The sequence below is a fragment of the Topomyia yanbarensis genome, chromosome 1 (assembly GCF_030247195.1).
Source record: "Topomyia yanbarensis strain Yona2022 chromosome 1, ASM3024719v1, whole genome shotgun sequence".
In the NCBI taxonomy this organism is placed as follows: Eukaryota; Metazoa; Arthropoda; class Insecta; order Diptera; family Culicidae; genus Topomyia; species Topomyia yanbarensis.
This window is the reverse complement of record NC_080670.1, coordinates 93115481-93138752: the sequence shown is the minus strand read 5'-3', so window position 1 is coordinate 93138752 and position 23272 is coordinate 93115481.

Genomic DNA, 23272 nt, shown 5'->3' with positions numbered 1-23272 from the left:
AATGAGCCCTGGCTGATTGAAATCACCAAGGACAATCATCACGCCATCCGCGCCTGCTTGTGAAGAAGCGTTATTCACAGCATCCATGTGAAGTTGCATGATATTGCAGTCGAGTCGCTTTTTAGCAGGAATATAGACCGCATTAATATAAAAGTACCTCAATGGAGTTGTAATTCTAACTAAAACAGCCTGGTTAAACTACCTACATCAATCTCACATGAGACAAATACGGTGGAAATAGCAATCAAAACTCCTTCTCCACGACCGCGAATACTGTTGCCACTATTTCGATCCGCACAGTATACGGTGTAAGCATCGCCGAAAAGCTGCACCGATGTTATCCTCGCTTCAAGCCTCGTTTCGGTGAAGACGCAGACATCGTAGTTACCGTCCACAACAGCTAAATACACGTCGTCAATTTTCGTCTTAAGCTCTCTCGCGTTCTGATAGTAGATCCGCAAACCATCAGTGTTATGTGAGGAGTTTCGTGCTGCATACAAATTTTCAGCACTGCGGGCTCGATGATCAGCATCACCGCGAATGGCGTGGGGAGAGCAGGATGTATTGTTGTCCGGAAGGGGAACAAGCTACGATGCGGAGGGAATGACCGAGTTATGACTGTTGTGTCCAGCGGCTGACTGGAATGGGAAGCATACTGAGCAGACAGATGCGATGCGATCGAAATTTTCATTTTGACATTGAAGGTTCGCTGCAGCGGTAGAGTCGATTGAGTTGTGTTCATCAGCAGACTGTAAGTGAAATTTACATTTAGGGTGTGCAGCATCTTGAATTGCTTCGGAAGGACATATACCCTTCTTGGCTTTACCTGACACAGAACAAGTTGCCGATTCATCAGGTAGCCCGAGGTCGCTCACCGAGGTACATGAAGTTAGACAGACGAGTTTATCCGGGATAGCTTGGCGCTACTGTCCACCACCAGATGGATTCTTCTCCGCAGCAATCCTGATAATAGGTCGTTGGATTTTTGAATTGGTCACAAATTCACGGAAGAAGATGTTCTCCGGCCAAGAGTTATTGGAGAGAGTTTTTTCTCTGTATGATTTGCTAGCGCCAACTTTGAAGGTGATGAAGCTCAGAGATGAGAGATCCTTGTCCTTAGGAACTAGACGAACTATTCTCGGTTGCGGATCCAACCCCAGACAATCTTTCACAAGCGTAGAAACTTCATCATCCGTCATGCTGGGATCGAATGCTAACAAGTAAACCCATAACAACTCCTCAGGTTGGGAAATTGTTTTTATCATTTCCACGAATATTAGGGATTTTTGTTTGGAGCGGATCATCTTCACATTTGCGCTTGGGCGTGTTTGAAACTGGATTATAAGCAGCAATCCGTTTCCAATGCGTGTTTACGGTTGGGGATAGCGACTTCGAGTCAACTTTAACCGAGAGAGCTTTGACGACATCTTTCAAATCTGCTATGCCATTCTTTATAGATTTCAAGGAACTATCGTCGGGTACTATGTCGCAACAACGCGAAGCCATTTTACGGATAGCATTCGAAAATAAGTCAGCACAGCCTTTACACATCCAGAATAGAGTAGGTTCCCAGGACGTCACGAATATTACAATCCATCTTGACGCAAATCATGTGGAACGAATTTCCGCAGTAGCCACGACAGGTTATTCGATCAGAATCATTAACCACTTTCGATCAGTTGGTACAAGCCATGCTTTTGGTTTGGAAATAATAGCGGGTATGCAATATGCGCAAAATAACTAACGGGTATGATAACTTGCGTCAATCAAAGCGACCTTGCACGCAGCGCTGTTGTAGTAGAATATTTGCTGGTTAGTCGCCAATTTAAAGCTGGGGCGCAACGACTTGGATAGGGCGCAACAACCTGGATGGGGCGCAACGACATTGATGGGGTACGAAAACTATAACGCCACTATACGTAAAGTGGACCCGAAAATGAGCGGATTGAATGCAAACATAACGAAAAGCACGAAATTGGTGCTTTTTGCTATGAAGGGTGCATTCCACATAAAAATTAATATCCGATTTCTTCGAAAAAAATTTCTCACGCCCTTTAACAAAAAATGTGTGTCAATTGTTATTTGTTAAGCTTATGATTCAATAAATTGTACATATACCATAATAACCATAATGATAACTCGTAAACTTTACAATATATGGAAAGAAATTAAAATTAATGTTGGATTTTTTTATTGAACTTAAGAGTTCGGAAATTAGTATAAACAAATTGAATATTTTTATATCTCGAACCATTTTTTACTTTCTAAATATTTAGAATCATGTTAGAAAGATGGTGTGAAAGATTCATATGGAAGTCTGAATACTTCATGAGATATTTTAATAATACCAATAAAGCAATGCTACTTTATGGTAGACACCCTGTGATAGAAACTTACAAAATGGTTTGTAAATCTGATATGAATTTTGTGTGTTTTAACGTGGTGATGGCAATGCCCTGTTTTTAAACATACGCCCTAAACGAACCCCCTGGAACTGTTACTGTTGAGGTATTGGGGCAGTAGCCTAGTACATAATATGCTAACCCTTAACATAGGCTTTGTTCAACAAGCTGAGCCACCATAGGGACTGAAATATACCTCTATGAAGGGGTTATATACAAAGTTGTGGCGAAAAAGTGAGCTAAGTTCGTGTTTTTTTTTAAAGTGCTTAATGCAAATTTTATTCGAAAAGGCGAAAGTAGTAGTGGTAGTACTCTCGAAGTTCGAAAAAACAAGCTGAATTTAAAAAAAATCTGCAAGATTGGCGGAGTTCTGGCCAATCCCCGAAGCGTATTTTTTTGGCAGAGGTTTGCAATGAACGGTCTCCAAGCCGAACCGCTCAACTGAAATCAAAAAAGTAAACTGATTATTTAAGAAAAATGTATTGTGGTAAACTTAAACGGAGCGGTTTCCCAATAAAAAAATTTCCTTCATAAAAAATTATGTCGATACAAAAAATGGAGTTTTAAACAAAAAATCATTACAAAGAATTGATAATTTTTGGATGAAAAAGCAACCGTTCAAGTACAAGTGTAAATACAAACAATTCAATAAAATATGAAAATCGGATGAGTAGTTTTTGCGATATCACGTACACCGCAACGGTACTTTTCAAAAAACTTAGTTCCGAGATAATTGCGTTTAATTTTTTGTGTTCACTTCATTCGCAAAAGAACCAGCGCGCTGCGAACCGGCTATAGTTTGAAATCTATTTCACCGACCTGGATAAAATTTCGCACAAATATTTTCAAAAGTGTGTACTTTCAGAATATTCAATAATTTTTATTCGATTTTTTGAGTTCCAACTTTGTATATAACCCCTTAATGATGAAGATGAAAACTTCTTGATTTTTTAGTGCATGAGTTAAATAATTTCATTTTGTTATTTTAAGAATCGAACGTTGCTTTTATTATAAATTCTAAAAAATCAGATGGAGAGGGGGGAATATTTCCTTGGTATTAGAGACAGGGGTTCAAGTTAACGGGAGATCAACGGCATCGATTACAGACTCGGGCGGTCTTTGTCAGATGACGACCGATAACATATCGAGTTGCGCGTGTGATGTTTGTGCTGCAAATTCCGCGTTTGTTAACATTTTCGACAGAGATGTTTCATGTCACTTGCATCAAACCATCAAGGATGTACGATATATGTGGAAGAAAACACTTCTGAGAATGATAAGAACAATAAAAGGGGCAGGTAAATCTATATATTGATGGTTTTTAGGAAGGTACATACGAGGGACATATAGAGGAGATCGCGGTTTGCCAGTACATCCCGCATCGGGACATTGGATGACCTTACTCGGGCCTGAAGGTAATTTAATAGTTGAGATCTGGTGGAACAATGCTCGGCGCATGTTTGTGCGATTGGCTCAGTTTTCTCCTTGGAGAATTCGATACCCAGCTGGAGGGCCCAAGTAGGCAAATTGTCCAAGACATCTTGCAATGGTCCTTGCAAATCGACAGCTTTAGGATCTGTAATAGAGACCACACCGTCATCTGCAAGCTGCCCTAGCGTGAAGGAATTGACAAGACATTTGTCAATGTCATTCACTTAAAAATTGTAGAGAAGGGGGCTTAGACATGAGCCCTGGGGAAGGCCCATGTAGCTAATTCGTGATGTCGACAAATAACTTTGCGAAAAATACATATGTTTTTCAGACAACAAACCCCCTGAGTCAGTAAGAAAACTGATGCCATCTGCTCTTTGTTAGCATATGCCATTTGAATTCCTGTTGAGAGCAACGCAAGGCAATCGTTCGTCTCTTTACCTGTGCGAAAGCCAAATTGTGTATCTGACAGTAAGTTATTTGCTTCGACCCAATGGTCGAGACAGAATAGGACCATTTTCTCGAACAACTTCCGAATAGAAGAGAGCATTTCAATCCGTCCATACGTGTTGTGATCGGAGACTGTTTTCCTTTTTTTTGATGGCGTGAACCTTTACTTGCCTCCAGTCATGAGGGACAAGGTTACTCTTAAGAAACATATTAAATTAATTCAACAAACGCCTCTTGGCAGATTCTTTAACAAGTAAAATTTGATTCTGTCTGGTACTGGCGCTTTATTGTTACAGTATCGTCCGCGGGGGGAAGCGGCGCGGTAGATCTTCTGTGCCGGGGCGGAATCCGTACAAACCTTCTTGGCGAAATCGAATATCCAACGGTTTGAACATTCTACTCTCTCGTTAGTACTGTTTCAGGTTCGGTTTCTCTCATTAATCCGTCAACGAACCAGTGACAGCAAGCGTTTGTTGGCTTTCATGAAAAATTTCATTGGCTCAGGAAACCCGCCATTCCAGTTGATCTTGTACGCCGGTGGTCGCGTACACGTTTCAACACTTTTTGTCCCACCACGGGTTGGGAGACCTTCCACGAGAGTTCGCGTGGTACACGTTTTCTGAGTTTGAATAGCTGTGTCGATCATAAAGCCACCCAAGATGCATGGACTCGAGTTTACCGGATGCCAAGGATGCTTAGCTCTTCCAATCACTATTTCGTTTGAGGTCATACGAAATATTGATTGTTCTCGTTGGCCTTAAGCCGTTAGCAATAGTGATTAAGATTGGCAGAGGACCGCTGCCGTGTCGATCAGGAATTACCTTCCACATGCAATCTAACTGAGTCGAGCAGAGAGACAAGTCTAAGGAGCTTGGGCGCGCTGGGGGAGCAGGGATCCGTGTCATTTCACCGGTGTTCAAAATGGTCATCTTGAAGTTATTACAAAGTTTTTGAAGTGAGGTAGATTTCGATTATCATTATCATGAAAGCAATCCTATGCTATGCCGTGTGAGTTAAAATCAACTAAAACTAACTTCGGTGCGGGAAAGAGTTCTGCAATGTCGCAAGATCTTCAATGCCTGGTGTCGAGGGAAGGTTAATTCTATTGAAAAAATAGCACTTTTTGATCCCCAAAAGTACTCTTCCGTAAGAGTGTTCTCGATCCAAGCAAATAAAATTAAAATCTATTGCTGAAGTAAGTCATGTTTCGCATAATAAATTTTAAAAGGATCGAGTTTCGGTATAATGTTTTGCAATGCTACTGTTAAACAGTGATCAAATCCGTGACCTCGTTTGAATTAGCTATCGAAGGATACAATCTCTGAAAGGAGGGGCTATTTTGCAGTCAACTGCATTAAGAATGTTTTTATTGCAGTGAAAAAGCTTACCAGGATGCTTTTAAGAGGGTGTTCTATAACAATACGGTCCACAGTGCTGGGAACTTCTTTTCTGAGCTCAGATTCCGGAGACCAGGAGCTGTTTGCTTCGGTTTTTCACCTTCTGAACATTACAACGAATCTTAGGAGAGGAAAAGTTCCTCCTTTTTCTATTGCTTCTAGGCGCAGCAGAAAATGTTCATAGTGTTCATCAGAGTCACCATCGTCAGTAGACAAGTCAGTATAGATTTTTGTAGAGACTTGTGGCTTAGTTATTTAAAACAGCATTTCTGCGAAAGATCCCTTAGAGCGTCCCTGAGGGGAACTCTTCAGTTTCTCTCCGCACTGTATCATCATGTCGGGAGATTATATTGATTTCCCCCACTGTAAATCCACATGATTCTCATCGCATTTCCCACAACGAACCATATTGCTACACTGGGAGGCTGTGTGTCCTGATTGTTTGCAATTTTTGCATTTCATTACACGTGGCACAAAAAGGCGAACAGGTAGACGATCATTGTCAAAGAGGAGGTAGTTAGGTAGAGCAAAACCGGCGAAGGTCACCCGATAAGAGTCTAAGCTGACGTATGACGTATTCCCGTCAGCTGCCACTGATGTTGAATGCAAACATCCTGTATCTTCCCTGACTCAAGCATGGGGTCTTTAACCCTTGATAAGGCCGAGAGTTTGGGGCTAATAATGAATGTTATATTAATGGAAACACGGTTCTTTCACTTAGTTTAGAATCTACATTTATTTCGTAAAAAAACTGTTTTGAAAAAGGTGGCAATATAGTTGCCATCGCCCGGTAAACACATTTTATGAAACTCTGTTTCTTAAGGATACTATAGGAAGAAATCCAAACGAAAGTTTAAGCTAGCTACCGTTATGCCCGTTTTTATGTAACCATTTTTTTATTGCTAGATTCACTGTTTTTACCTCCACCTCTGTGCAGGCCAGTGATCAGGACATTTTTAAGGGGGTTGGTTTTATTCGTTTCTTACAAAAGAAGGGTATAGCAACCCTCAAACTTTGAAGATCTTTTCTCAGGTCTGGAGGGCCTATTCTATCGACTCAGCTCAACAAATTGGTACAATGTCTGTTATCGAGAAGGAATCTTGAACAGACAGCGCTGCCTGTGGCTCGTGGCGGTGCGGATTACTGCAGTGATTTGTAGTAAGCTTACCGACTAAACCTAAACCTCTTGTTCCTACCAGCCTTCAACTTACGCAGTCACCGTTAAGTATTACCTCAGTAGGGATTGTGTGCTTACTCTTTTTATTTTGTGTTAATTGGTCGTAGATTTCCCATTGCTGTTGTTTTTTGCTTGCTGCCCAACTTTCGCGGTATATCTAACTTGCTGATGTCTACTGTAAATATCGTCACCTGCCGAGACGCGAAACGATCCAGAGGTGCTGACCTTAATGACCGACATGTCTTTACAACTACCTTTCTTGGCACTAATCGTTTCGAATTATCCTATCTGGCTGGTGCTAAGCGGAGTACTCTCATAAGAATAGGAATTTTTGCTTACCGATTCCCGTTTTTGTAAACCATTTAGCTCTCAGGCACTAGGACAGACCACAGGCGGTGGTATTTTTCTGAATGATCTTACCCCGATTTCTCTGACTTCGTGTTGTTTGTTTGTTGTTTTTCATCCATAGCTGATGTTGCAAGCTCAGAAAGAAGAGAAACATTTCAAAAGTAATTCAAAGCCTTCATTGGAATGGGTTTGAGCCCCCCTCCTCCTTACTTCGCTCCTTTGCGCACGGGCCTGCCTCTATGTTATTAATTCTCAACTTCCATCGATTTGCAACTTTACACTACTTTTTAAATAACTTTCGTTCTGGACTATACGTCTGTAATCTGTGATCTCATTTTTCAATTTCTTCTCGAAATCCAGGGGTGATTTATTGTTAATCAGGTAATAAGCAATAAACAACCTTCGCTTATCTGTGAATTCCTGATCCAGATCGATTGGTCTTTATATTAGCACCGATCTCGTTTGAAGTCATCAAACATTAGGAAGACTGACGTTTTTTATCGGGCGGTGACAACTATATTGCCACCAATTTAGATTCATTTTATTTTGATCTTTGTAATTTTTGCAACTCAAGAACCGCGTTTTCGGATACTGGTGACCATACTGACATAAAAAGAAATTCGCGTTAAATAATTACCCCAAGACTTGAACCGACAATCATTGACTCACCGAAGACACCCCTTTACTAACTGAGCTAACACGATACATAACAGCGTGATGGCAAAGTGGCATACATAAGTTTCGCTTGAGCGTGAACGATCCAAGCGCAGAGCTCCTGCTCGTGCATGCATGGGTATGGGACATTGCAAGATGACGCGTCGTATGAGTAAAAATGCTCGAAAAAATGACAGCTCATCGAGCTTGATTACATGGCTTCGAAAATTTTTGATTCCGATTCAGTGCAAGAAATTGCTTTTAAATTCTAACACCATGTAAACAAGCTCTCTGAGCGTGTCATATCTTCGAGCATTTTTACTCATATGACGTCACCTTGCAATGTCCCATACCCATGCCATGCACGGGCAGCAGCTCAATACGCTTGAATCGTTCACGCTTAAGCGAAACTTATGTATGCCACTTTGCGAAGACGCTGTTATGTATCACTATAGCTCAGTTAGTAAAGGGCTCCCCCCCTTTGGTGAGATATTGATTGGCGGTTCAAGTCTTGGTAATTGTTCAACGAGGATTTATTTTTATGTCAGTATGGTCACCAACACATACGTAAGAGTTATTTGCCTGCGACGTCAAGCCATAACCGAACTTTTGAATGAGAATGAAGTTCCGGGCCAGAGAGCTCCTTCCCCTCTGCAATCAAGATGCCAGCCATCCAGCCAGCTGTGCTACTAACGGTACATTATTTGTTTCTGAAAATATTAACAGTTATGTGTCCAACAAAAAAACCAAAGGCCAACGAGGGTACCCGATGGCACTCAGAAGAAGTTCATGTAGAGTGAAGTGCCTATTTTCACCATACTAAGGAGGGTGCCGCACTGATTCATTAATTACTCGGCCTACAAACAATGGAATGCGTACAAATTGGCATCAATAGATTTGCTTCGTTGTTAAGTACCAAGATAATAACATACATGCGCTGAAAACAGTGAAATTCTCGTGTTTGAGCGCAACGAAAACACGAATCGAGTGCCCCTATTGTTGCGCTACCATTTGACTCAATGCGTTAAACAAAGATGGCAGACACTGCTCCAACCAACGGCTTCAAATGGGTAGCGTGATAATAGAAACATAGCGTTATATTATATGTTATATTTCAACCAAGTGACTGTCTGTTGATACGATATGGTTCGAAAATGCGCTACGGAGTAAACAAATGGTTGGTGGCGGTAATTGACCGGTTCGAGCCCATTTTTTCCGGTTTTTTTTCTATTCACGATATGATGTTCATATCACGATGTTATATTTGAAAGATGCTTTTTGTTAGATATATTTGAACGACACGTTTTACTACATCAGATTCAATGAAAATTTACAGGTTTCTTGCAAATTGTTGTGAAATAACTGATGCAACTAGCAACATAAGTGGCCTTAATGTTCGGATGTTATTGTCATAAACAGCCAGATTTGAAGGGCATTAGTTTTGGGTCTTGATTTTTTTGCTGCCTGTAAGCGGAATCGATAGTATTAAATAAAATAATAAAGGAAATTTCCCGGTTATGGCATATCTGTTATTTCTGGCGTGTTAACGCACGCTTTATTGCATTTTTGACAAAGTTATATTCTAAGCTTTTAGGTTTATGTTGGTATTACTATCATTATCGCTGGATGCTCCGTTCAAACATTTTTGGGTTCAATCAAAATGCGCTCCAGGTCCGCAGACTCTGTCTTTCTGGTGTTTAATGACAGATATCTCCAAACTTTCTCACCTGCAACATACTGCTCATGATCACATATTTGTCATATATTTGGGATTATTAATTTTTATGAAAATGATTTGCGATCATGGGCAGTAGAACTTGCTGCAGTTTGGCTGAATTTTCTATTGAATACTCATTAGCTCTGAGATACTTACCATATCTGAAATTTTAAGCAGTATAATATTTTTCGAAACTACTTATGGTAAACGAAATTATAAACTTTTGGTTGGTTAGTGAACATAAACAGTGAAGAGTTTTAAAATGTTATTTTTGTGCTCTATATTAAAAGCGTCTAAACCACTGGTTTTGTGGTTAGTTCGGAAAATTTTCGTTATTTCCAAACGCGTTTTTTTCGATTCCAAACAAATTCAAATAGAGACTTACTCTATTCAGTAAAGTTGTAGCTAATTCTAATACCAACAAAGGAACACTTGTAAAGTCATGAAGAGGCTGATCATGTTATGTGGATGTCGACCCGCATAAATAAAAACTTTATCTGGAATCCTCCATATTATACAAAAATCATAAGTGCTATGGTAACCACATACGTCAAGGTCTATTTATGATATTACGATAAATGCGTTTTCCTGTAAAATTATATGAAATTATAGAATGAAGATACGAGTTATTGTTACAATATAGGAAATGGTTATAATATTGTGTGTTAGAAACGAATTGAGGTGCTTCCGCAGGATTATTAAAAAATATATCGAAACGATTTGAATTGAAGTCACAATGATGGTAGTCGTTTTCATATGGTTATGTAAGGTTTGCTTTAAAGAAAAACGTGTATCGTTACAATTTCCTTACAAGATTACCATAATGTTCATCTCAAGTCGAATCGTTTGGTTACAGTTTTCAGTAATCCTTTATATTGAATTGAATGTGTTGTTAAAATTAAATAACGAATCTTTGTTTATTGCACATATTTATTGGGAAAAAAATAATAATTTATCCACGGATAAAGTGCTTTAATACTTTATTATTATTTCTTACCAAGTGGAAATCAGATTATTTAGGTTGGACAAAAGAAATTCCAAATTTAATGTTTGGCGTACAGGTTTCGTTTTTGGACAAAATCTAAAGCTTCATACCTTTCTGTAAAAGGTGAAATGAATCCACAAGGCTGTCAATAATATTTTACTCAGCGAAGGCCGATTAGATTAATTCACATTTCATCTATAGCAACAATTTGTTTATAAGCACATTCAGCAAAATGGTAAAACTAATCATAATCAAATTTCGTATTTGGCAAAATATATCACATCGTAACACTGCCGTTTAAGAAGTTCTGTTGGTAGGAAGGAGCTTCACGAATTTAGGATGGACTTCTAAAGAAGGGTTGCTACACCTGTCATATATTATTATTATAATATGCCCTAAAATTTGTTCGAGGAAATCGGCATTTTTGAATGGTAATGACCATAAGTGGAATAGTCAATATGATTGTCGGTAGCGTTGGTTTATCGTTTCGTTAATGATAAAAGGAAACTTCAGGGAATGTTTTTTAGGCTCCAAATACCATTGCGGTTATTATACAAGAATGGTCACTAAATATGCGGGGAGATTCTATGTATGAATAAATGTTGGGTTAACCAAATCGGTTATAATATTGTCATGATTTAATCACTGTAGTGTAGTGTGTAGCGTAATGTATTGTTTGATTAGAAACACAAGTTCCAGTTTTCTAGCTCCCACTCCCTCAGACCGCCAAAGCTTTAGATTTTTTTTTATGACAAAGTTATGATTTTTTTCAATAATCAAACCGCAAGTCAATATATTAATGTGATGTTATGTAATATATTTTTGTATTTGCGATGTTGTTTATTAATTATAAATACCTTCAAACTGATCTAATTGACTGACATTGTACTTTGAGGAATCAATTTTTCGAATTTGTCCAGTATTCATTTTGTTAACTTATAATTTTATCAGATTGTCATATCACAAAATAATTAGTCTACAGCATCGAAATAGCAGGTCTATGTCGTATATTAATATTCCAAATAACAATTGGCGTATTAAATAGAATTGGTCAGTAAAAATAATTTTATGGAAACATGATTTTGTGAGGCTAAAAAAGTCACCTTTCTCCTAACGTTACTAGAGGCAAACATTGATTGTCTACCTTTTGAGATACTGCGCGCACTTTGTGGAATTCTGCAGAAACGGTTAGAGATACGATCAAACCGACTAAAAATTCACCCTTTAGGGTAACAAAATTGCTGTTGCGTTTCTCAACTGACCGGGATGTCATTTCTGCATTTATAACACCGTTTTACAATAAAGGTTTTTATTACAACAGATGTTATAAATTTCCTGTAACAGTATTTATATTAGGTTACAAGAAATAATATCACATTTAGGCTTACATTTAGTACGTGTCCATCTCGGCCAATGCTTATCACAAACTAACAAATATGACAGCGCAAGCCGTTTGATACTTTCAAGACGGTGAAAAAGAGAGGTGCTCGCATTATGCGTAACACTCCCCCCAGTATTATGAAGTTGAGGAGCTTCATCTTACTCTCATTGCACCGATTTTTTGACGACTATGATTGCGACGCGCTGAATGCTTATTCGACAGTGATAAATCTTACATATAGGCTATTTAAATCTAAACAAGTGTTCCTAGTTGGTAAAGATTTCGTTTGTTGGAGCGATCCGCGGTTCGCATAAACTGGTTGCTTTTGGTGCTACTCCAGACTACACATACATTTTGGAATCGCACACTTATAGCGTACCCAGTTCGTTTTCGGTAGTCCAAGCAGCTATAGTTGCTTCCAGCCGACCTCTCGCAACGATGACGTTTCTTCCACCCTTGTTGAACGACTTCTAAGTCCCGTTAAAGATTTCGCTTCACAATGCATGGTAGTGATGGAATCACGATGGCTAGGACTACCGTCGGTAGCTATTGTTTCGCAGCTGACGCTGACTTCTCCATGCCAGCTTAGTCTTTGTTTGCTACCGTCATTCTAGTTTACCGTAAATGAAATTTATAATGTTGCGTTTCACAACTGACCGGGATCATTCGTTATCGAGCACTCAGTCGAGATAGAAGTCTTTTGTCATCGGTCCGTACACTCTATAGCGACAAATAGTGTTAATCCGCGTTCAAGGTTATTTGCACACTCTACGCCTAGTTGAGGTTTCAGTATTTTTTCCCTTCTTTTGTGTTTCTGTTTCTGAGTACCGTTAGCCGGTCAGTGAAGTGAACCAGTGTTCTTCTATTAAGCCGTCTGGATACCGTTACCTACACAAGCTAAGTATTAGTTTTCGTTTCCCCTTCTTGGTTGTCTTAATAACGTGCACTGGGCAATAGGCCCGTGCAAAAATGACTTCCCCTGACGGCGGTTCATCTCAAGGTGAAATGGACGTCGAAATAAAATCGGCTCCCCGGCTCAAGGTATATCCGAGCTCGGCCACCGGGCCATTTGTGATCTTCTTTCGGACCAAAGAAAAAAAGTGTTTGAATCTGTTGCAGATTTCTCGAGTTCTGACGGATCGGTATTCGGCCGTGACAGAAATATCGAAAATTCGCCCTGATAAGCTTCGGGTGGTGGTTAACAGTTCAACTCAGGCAAATGATATTGCTGGCTACGAGCTCTTTACGAGGGAGTACAGGGTGTATATTCCAGCTAGCAGGGTTGAAGTCAGTGGGGTCGTTTCCGATTCGAGTCTGAATTGCGAGGACCTGCTAAAATATGGGACTGGCTGTTTCAAAGACCCCATGCTTAAGCCAGTGAAGATACTGGAATGCAAACGTTTGCATTCAGCATCAGTCGCAGCTGACGGCAAGAAAATATACGTCAACTCAGACTCTTATCGGGTGACCTACGCCGGCTCTGCCCTGCCCAATTACCTCCTCTTTGACAAGGTTCGTCTACCTGTTCGCCTCTTTGTGCCGCGGGTCATGAACTGTACTAATTGCAAACAATTGGGACACACAGCCTCCCATTGTAGCAATAAAGCCCGCTGTGGGAAATGCGGTGGGAATCATGCGGATGATTCCTGTGGTAGAGATGTCGAAAAGTGTCTCTACTGTGGGGGAAGCCCACATGATCTCCCTTCATGTTCCGCGTACAAACAGCGCGAGGAAAATCTTAAGCGTTCCCTTCAGGGACGCTCTAAGCGATCTTTTGCAGAAATGCTTAAGATAGCTACGCCACCTGTCTACGAACATCTTTACCAACTTGTCTACTGACGAAGGCGACTGTGATGAACCCCAGGAGGGAACATCTTCTGCTATGCCTAGAAGTAGTAGAAAAAGGAAGAACATTTCCTCTTCCAAGCTTCGTCATAAAGGCCAGAAGGTGTCTCTTCATGGTCCCCCTGAAATAACTACTCAAGGAAGTACTGGTGCAAAACCGAAGCAAGTCGCTCCCGGTCTCAGTATCAGGTTACAGTAAGATTTTAAGGTTTAGTAAGATTTTAAACGAATCGATTTTCGGGATAATGCTTCTGCAATTCCACTGTAGAACAGTGATTAAATCCTTGACCTCGTTCGATGAATTAGCCATCGAAGGATACAATCGCTGAAAGAAGGGGCCATTTCGCAGTGAACTGCATCAAGAATGTTTTTACTGCGGGGAGAAAGCTTATCAAGATACTTTTAAGGGGGTCAGAAATGTTTAACGCTGTAAGAATACGGTCCACAATGTCAGAGAAATTTATTAAGCCAGCACTGTTTTCTTTCTCTGGCTGAGGTATGGGAACACTTGGGGTTTTTGATGTTCCTGGAAGTGCTGGGAACTCCTTTTCTGAGCTCAGGTGCTCAGAAAAGGAGTTCCCAGCACTTCCAGGAACATCAAAAACCCCAAGTGTTCCCATACCTCAGCCAGAGAAAGAAAACAGTGCTGGCTTAATAAATTTCTCTGACATTGTGGACCGTATTCTTACAGCGTTAAACATTTCTGACCCCCTTAAAAGTATCTTGATAAGCTTTCTCCCCGCAGTAAAAACATTCTTGATGCAGTTCACTGCGAAATGGCCCCTTCTTTCAGCGATTGTATCCTTCGATGGCTAATTCATCGAACGAGGTCAAGGATTTAATCACTGTTCTACAGTGGAATTGCAGAAGCATTATCCCGAAAATCGATTCGTTTAAAATCTTACTAAATAATTTGAAATGCGATGCATTTGCCCTATGCGAGACATGGCTCACTTCAGAAATAACCCTACACTTTCACGATTTTAATATTATTCGCTTGGATCGAGAAGAATCTTACGGAGGAGTACTTTTGGGGATCAAAAAGTGCTATTCTTTCAATCGGATCGACCTCCCCTCGACACCAGGCATTGAAGTTGTCGCTTGCCAAACCAGAATTAAAGGCAAAGACCTTTGCATTGCTTCCACCTACATCCCCCCTAGAGCCTCAGTTAGCCACCGACGGCTTTGCGATATTGCGGAACTCCTCCCCGCACCGAGGCTAGTTTTAGGTGACTTCAACTCCCACGGCACGGCATGGGGTTGCCTTCATGACGATAATCGATCTACTCCATGAGCTTTGCGACAACTTCAATATGACCATTTTAAATACGGGTGAAATGACACGGATTCCTGCCCCTCCAGCGCGTCCGAGCGCCTTAGACCTGTCCCTCTGCTCGACATCGCAGCGGTTAGATTGCATGTGGAAGGTAGTCTCTGATCCCCACGGCAGCGACCATCTGCCAATCGTAATTAATATTGCTAACGGTTCAGAGCCACCGAATACAATCAATGTTTCGTATGACCTCACACGAAATATTGATTGGAAGAGCTACGCGTCCGCGATATCCGAAAAAGTAGAATCGACACAAGAGCTTCCTCCGGAGGAAGAGTACGGGTTCCTGGCTGGCTTGATTCTCGATACTGCGATTCAAGCTCAGACTAAACGCGTACCAGACGCGAATTCACGCGGGCGTCCTCCCAATCCATGGTGGGACAAAGAGTGCTCAGACGTGTACGCGGAGAAGGCCGCTGCGTATAAGACCTTCCGGGACGACGGGCTGCCAGCTAGCTACCGACAGTACGCGATGGCGGAAACGCGCATGAAGAGTTTGATAAAAGCCAAAAAACGTAGCTACTGGCGCCGGTTCGTCGACGGACTAACGGGAGAAACATCGATGAGCACTCTTTGGAGTACGGCCCGGTGCTTACGAAACCGAAACAGTACTAATGAGAGCGTGGAATATTCAAACCGTTGGATATTCGATTTTGCCAAGAAGGTTTGTCCGGATTCCGCCCCGGCACAGAAGATCTACCGCGCCGCGTCCCCTCACAATAACGCGAACGAAACACCGTTTTCGATGGTGGAGTTCTCACTTGCTCTCTTATCATGTAACAATAAAGCCCCAGGGCCAGACAGAATCAAATTTAACTTGTTAAAGAATCTGCCGGACTCTGCCAAGAGACGCTTGTTGAATTTATTTAATAAGTTTCTTGAGGGTAATATTGTCCCTCATGACTGGAGGCAAGTGAAGGTCATTGCCATTCAAAAACCAGGAAAACCAGCCTCCGACCACAACTCGTATCGACCGATTGCGATGCTGTCCTGTATCCGAAAGTTGTTCGAGAAAATTATCTTGTTTCGCCTCGATAATTGGGTTGAAGCAAATGGCTTACTGTCAGATACACAATTTGGTTTCCGCAAAGGCAAAGGGACGAACGATTGTCTTGCGTTGCTCTCAACAGAAATTCAAATGGCTTATGCTAGCAAAGAGCAGATGGCATCAGTTTTCCTAGATATAAACGGGGCTTTTGATTTAGTTTCTATTAAAATTCTTTCTGAGAAGCTGCACCAGCATGGTCTTTCACCGACTCTAAACAACTTTTTGCTAAACTTGCTGTCTGAAAAACATATGCATTTTTCGCATGGTGATTTATCGACATCACGAATTAGCTACATGGGTCTTCCCCAGGGCTCATGTCTAAGCCCCCTTCTCTATAACTTTTACGTGAATGACATTGACGAATGTCTTGTCAATTCCTGCACGCTAAGGCAGCTTGCAGATGACGGTGTGGTCTCTATTACAGGTCCCAAAGCCGTCGATCTGCAAGGACCATTGCAAGATACCTTGGACAATTTGTCTGCTTGGGCCCTCCAGCTAGGTATCGAGTTCTCCACGGAGAAAACTGAGCTAGTCGTATTTTCAAGAAAGCGTGAACCAGCGCAACTACAGCTTCAATTAATGGGTCAAACTATTGCTCAGGTTTCAACTTTCAAATATCTAGGGGTCTGGTTCGACTCTAAAGGAACCTGGGGATGTCACATTAGGTATCTGAAACAGAAGTGCCAGCAAAGGATCAACTTTCTCCGTACAATAACCGGAACATAGTGGGGTGCCCACCCAGAAGACCTGATCAGGCTGTACCAAACAACGATATTGTCGGTGATGGAGTACGGGAGTTTCTGTTTCCGCTCCGCTGCGAACATACATTTCATAAAACTAGAGCGAATCCAATATTGTTGTTTGCGTATTGCTTTGGGTTGCATGCACTCGACACATACGATGAGTTTAGAAGTGCTGGCGGGCGTCCTTCCGCTGAAAAATCGATTTTGGGAACTTTCATATCGATTGCCCATCCGATGCGATATCTTGAACCCGTTAGTAATTGCAAATTTCGAAAGGCTTGTCGAGCTCAATTCTCAAACCCGATTTATGTCCTTGTACTTCGATTACATGGCACAAAATATCAATCCTTCTTCATACTATCCCAACCGTGTCAATCTCTTTCATGCTTCTGATTCAACGGTATTCTTCGACACATCCATGAAAGACGAGGTTCGTGGAATCCCGGATCACATACGTCCGAAAGTGATCCCAAGCATCTTTCATAGTAAATTTCGAGAAGTCGACTGCAACAAGATGTTTTACACCGACGGGTCAAGCCTCGACGGCTCCACTGGCTTCGGTATATTCAATCAAAACCTCACCGCCTCATTCAAACTCAATGATCCTGCTTCAGTTTACGTTGCAGAACTGGTTGCTATTCAGTATACCCTTGGGATCATTGATGCTTTGCCCACCGATCATTACTTTATTGTCTCGGATAGCCTCAGCTCAATCGAGGCTCTCCGTTCAATGAAACCTAGAAAGCACATTCCATATTTTCTGGGGAAAATCTGGGAGTGCCTGCGTGCTTTGTCTGTAAGATCGTACAAGATTACCTTAGTTTGGGTTCCCTCGCATTGCTCCATTCCAGGTAATGAAGAAGCGGACTCTTTAGCTAAGGCGGGCGCTTTACAAGGTGACATATATGAAAGACCAATTAGCTTCAGCGAATTTTTCAGTATCACTCATCAGAGAACCCTCGAAAGTTGGCAAACTTCATGGAGCAATGGTGAACTGGGAAGGTGGCTACATTCGATAATCCCTAAGGTATCGACGAAACCTTGGTTCAGAGGGATGGATGTGGGTCGGGATTTCCTTCGCGTGATGTCTCGGCTCATGTCCAATCACTACACGCTGGACGCACATCTCCGGCATATTGGGCTCGTGGATAGCGGTATCTGCGCTTGTGGCAACGGTTATCACGAAATCGAACATGTTGTCTGGGCATGCGCCGAGTACTGTTCTGCCAGATCTCTACTATTCGATTCCCTTCGGGCCCGAGGAAGATCACTCAATGTCCCGGTTCGAGATGTACTAGCAAGCCGCGATATTCTCTACATGTCCCTTATATACACGTTCCTCAAAACCATCAATATCCAAATTTAAATGCCCCTATCTTTTCTCTTATCATTCCCAGAAGTGCCCTCTTCCGCCTACCGTACCCCAACGATGGTTTGATACGACTCCAAGACGAGACAAAACATCTGTCGAATGAACCAACAACACGAGATCTGCAGTACAACATCACACGCGCAGCGCGGTGTATTCCCGATCCGTATCTGAGCCGTACTACGAAATCGTCTGGAGGAACCCCTGCCGGCTCGAGGAAAACCGCCCGGCGTCCCAATACTTGATACATCCGTTCGAATCTGTAATCCTGGCCGTTGATTCCTGATGCCGGAAACTGAAAGTTTATATCCCCCCCCCCGTTCAGCCTTGTCCACCCTCTCTCCCATGTCTCTGATACACAGATGTATGACTTCACCCCTTCTCCCCTTGAATATCTTCCCAAAACTTATGTGCCCCCCTATCTTCTAGTGTTAGTTGATCAATCCGTTCGAATCTGTAATCCTGGCCGTTAATTCCTGATGCCGGAAACTGAAGGTTTATTTCTCACCCCCCCCCCCCTTCAGCCTTGTCCACCCTCCCTCCCATGTCTCTGATACACAGATGTATGACTTCACCCCCTTCTCCCCTTGAATATATTCCCAAAACTTATGTGCCCCCTATCTTCTAGTTTTAATCTCGTTAAGAAATGCCCAACAGTACCACTACTTTAAAATAGCCCTAATTAATTCCCCTTAATCTTGAACCACTCTTTCTAGTTATTTTTAGTTAATAAGCTTGTAAAATGTTCCGCTTAGTTAATAATTAATTTCTCCTACAATTTCCCTTCTAAAAATCATAAAGTGAATTACTATACAAAGAACACACAAAATGACCCGTCCCCCAAATCTTACGAATATTATATTATACCCTCTTTTATATGTATAAGTTAGCTGTAAAGTTTTTTTTTTAGTTTCATTATATAAAACAAAATAATATTGAAATGTGTAACCCCCTAGTTTTAAGAAATTCGAAATGTAAAACGATGAAAAAATGGCACCTTTACCCGATCAGAATGAAATAACAAGATTATAACAGAACACAATTTTTGTAACATATTGTGTTATAAATTTGGTCTCGTTAGTAGTTAAAATAACAGAAATTTATAACAAGTGACAACGTGAGATAAATTTTTGAAATATTTCTGTTATGTGTTTCTGATCGGGTAAGCTAACGCATACGTGCCTTATCAAATAAACAAATTGAAAAAAAAAACTGACCGGGATGTCATTTCTGCATTTATAACACCGTTTTACAATAAAGGTTTTTATTACAACAGATGTTATAAATTTCCTGTAACAGTATTTATATTAGGTTACAAGAAATAATATCACATTTAGGCTTACATTTAGTACGTGTCCATCTCGGCCAATGCTTATCACAAACTAACAAATATGACAGCGCAAGCCGTTTGCTACTTTCAAGACGGTGAAAAAGAGAGGTGCTCGCATTATGCGTAACAATTGCCTATTTACCCTAAAAAAATACATTCAAAAAAATTTTTGTTGGTCGTAAATTGGGATTCAATCGCCCTCACATTTATAATTTTAGCGCGAACATAGCGTTGCTGTCTCTAATATGTACCGTTCGAACCGTTCTGTCCCGCCCCAACGCCCCGTTACCCATACCTTTAACTTATAAAGTAATGAGCTTATTTTCACCATGTTTCTATTTGCCATCTTTGTTCAACGCATAGGGCGACAATTGAGGCACTAAATTCGAATTTTCGTTGCGCTCAAACACGAGCATTTCATTGTTTTCAGGGCATTTGTGTTACTAGATTGATTCTAAACAACGAAGCAAAGCTCTTGATGCCAATTCATACGCATTCCATCGATTGTAGGCCGAGTAATTAATGAATTAGTGAGGTACCTTCCTTAATAGGGTGAAAATAGACAATTTACTCTATGTAAAAGTAATGGTAGTGGGCCTTCTTGTAGATGGATATACAGGATATATTTTCCTAGAATTCATTTTACATTCAATATGTTGAACACCTAGAATTGGAACTTAAAATCGCAACGAAAGACGTTGTAACAATGAGAAAAATTGACAAGTGCTCTAAGCATCAGATGCTCAAGAAAACATGAAAACCGAGTGACTGTCGATCGAGCCAGTAAGAGACAAAACTATTCTGATAGAACAACATTGTTGTTCAAATTGTAAGTTACAATATTACATCATCACAAAGTGTTAGGAAGTTGATAGAACTGCTGATCATCGGCAATTGTCGCGTCTTCGCGTTTGAATAACTAGATACTTCAATGGTTATCAAAGTTGCTAAACTTTCGTATTCTTTAGTTGCTGTTACCATTCAGCTCTCCCTTGCCGAACACCTGAAACACCTATATCGTGTCGGTTTCGAAATGTATATATGTTTTAGATAGTAATGTTATAGCAGATCAACTTAAAGGTCGTGAGTTCAAATCTATGTGTTCTCTCGTTTTATATTGCGTTTTTTAAAGCTAAAATAGCTCAAGCCAGTTTACTGTGCATCTCTCCTTTTTTATGTGTTCATTACAGCAAATTAAGTTTTCAAGTGCCGCCCACGCATCATTGTACAGTCTATTTTTTTCTTTGGACGCGCTTAATCCTCAAAAAGGCAAGCTAAAATCATGGATTCAACAAGCATTGCTCCTAAGACCCGGTGATATTAAGTCTTTTTTTGGCTTTCTATCAGTGCGAAAATTGAAAGCTCGAAGAAGCTCCATCATTTCTGTTCATAATTACAAGTTTATTCAAATTAGAGGATAATTATTGTAACCAGCCGTGCCTCTGAGCCCACTTGCCTTTCTGAGGGTTAAAGAATATTAATATATATATTTTAAACATGGTATAAAACACATAAATGATCTGATAGAACGTTTGACGGATGAGTAATTATTGTATTCATCATTAAAGTTGTTTTGAAAAAGTGATATTTTGAAATCAGTGCATCAGTGATTATGCAATGAAAGCAGATGCGTGCCTTAAGAGACATGATCTTCTACAATTAACAAAAAATCAAAGGTTTTTGGCCAATTTAGTGGAGGGGCTAAGACATGGTCTTTATTAATCACATAATAAAGGTTCAAGTAAATTTTATTAATACCTCGGCATGCAAGAAATGGATTGCGTTAAAATCGTTATCAATATGATGGCTTCATTCGTCAGTACAGTATTAAAATTCGCTCAAAAAACGGGTGTTACACGCAAGCCAATGATTAAATTTTAAAACCATTTATAGTATGTTTATAAAAGTGCACGACAAACCTACATGATGGTTGAATCAATTTATTTGTACCCTGCGTGTTTGGCTAGCGTATCATCTACTGCCCCCACAAACATTCAAACTATTCACTGTGAACACCATAAAAGCACCTAACAAGAATTCTTTTTAATCAATTTGATTTTTCATCGCGCCTGAGCTACAAAATATACTAGCTTCCCACAGAAATACGCCTTATGCACCTCAGAGAGCTTGGAAGCGCCCTAGAAGTTAGGATAGACTATCCACTACCATCTCATGAGCTCAAATAATCATACCAATGCCTCAAAGAGATACAGTATATGCGCCCCAGAAAATCTGAAAGCGCCCGGCAAGTTAGGATAGACTATTCGCATAACGCCCCATGAGCAAACTACCTACCCGTTAGCCCAACATACTCATACTACTGACCCATAGAGCCTGAAAACGCCCTGCAACTTAGGATAGATTATTACCGCCTCATAAGATTAAATACTCATTTATATGCGTCCCAAAGATACTGAAACCGGTTGAAAGCGCCTTGTAAGTTTGGAAAGTTTATTGCCCACCTATCTTATTGCCCGGCGAGCCATGGGAATATCATACTAGCTCTCCAGCGAGTGTGGAAGTGCTCTGCAATATATGGGAATATCATACTAGCGCCCAATACAGTCTCGGAGTGCCGTGCGAACTATGAGAATATCGGACTTGCGCCCTAGGTAGTTGCGACTGCGCCCTATGCGAATATCAAACTGGTGCCCGAGAGACTCTGAGAGCGCCCTGCGAGCAATGTGAATATCATGCTGGCGCCCCGTAGAGTCATATTAGCGCCCTGTGAGCTATGAGAAGCACTCCAGCGAGTGCGGAAGCGCTCTCCGAGCTATGGGAATATCATACTAGTACTCCAGAGAATCTTACAGCGCCCTACGAACTATGAGAATATTAGACTAGCGCCCTAGCGAGTTTGAGAGCGCCCTGCGAACTATGTGAATATCCTAAAAGCACTCGAGAGAATCTAATAGCGCCCTGAAATCCATGAGAATATTAAACTAGCGCCCCAGAGAATTTGTAAGCGCCCTGCAAACTAAGAGAACATCAGACTAGCAACCTAGAGAGTTTGAGAGCACCCTGCGAGCTATGGGAATATCATACTAGCGTCCCAGAGAATCGAAGAGCGCCCTGCGAGATATGTGACTATCATACTAGCACTCCATAGTGTCTCGGAGCGCCGTGCGAATTATGAGAATATCGGACTTGCGCCCTAGGGAGTTTAAGAGAGCCCTGCAAACCTATGCGAATATTAAAGTGGTGCCCGAGAGACTCTGAGAGCGCCCTGCGAGCAATGTGAATATCATGCTGGCGCCTTATAGGGTCATATTAGCACCATAGGGAGCTTGAGAGCGCCCTGTGAGCTATGAGAAGCACCCCAGCGAGTGCGGAAGTGCTCTACGAGCTATGGGAATATCATATTAACGCTCCAGAGAATCTTAGAGCGCCCTGCGAACTATGAGAATAACAGACTAGCGCCCCAGCGAGTTTGAGAGCGCCCTGCGAACTACGTCAATATCGTAAAAGCGTTTGAGAAAATCTAAGAGCGCCCTGCGAACGATGAGAATATAAGACTAGTCCCCTAGAGAGTTTCAGCTATGGCTCGAGAGAGTCTGAGAGAATTTGAGATTACCCTACGAGCTATGGGAACAAAATACTTGCACCAGAGAGAATGTGAGAGCGCCCTGCGAACAATGTGAATATCATACTACAGCCCCATA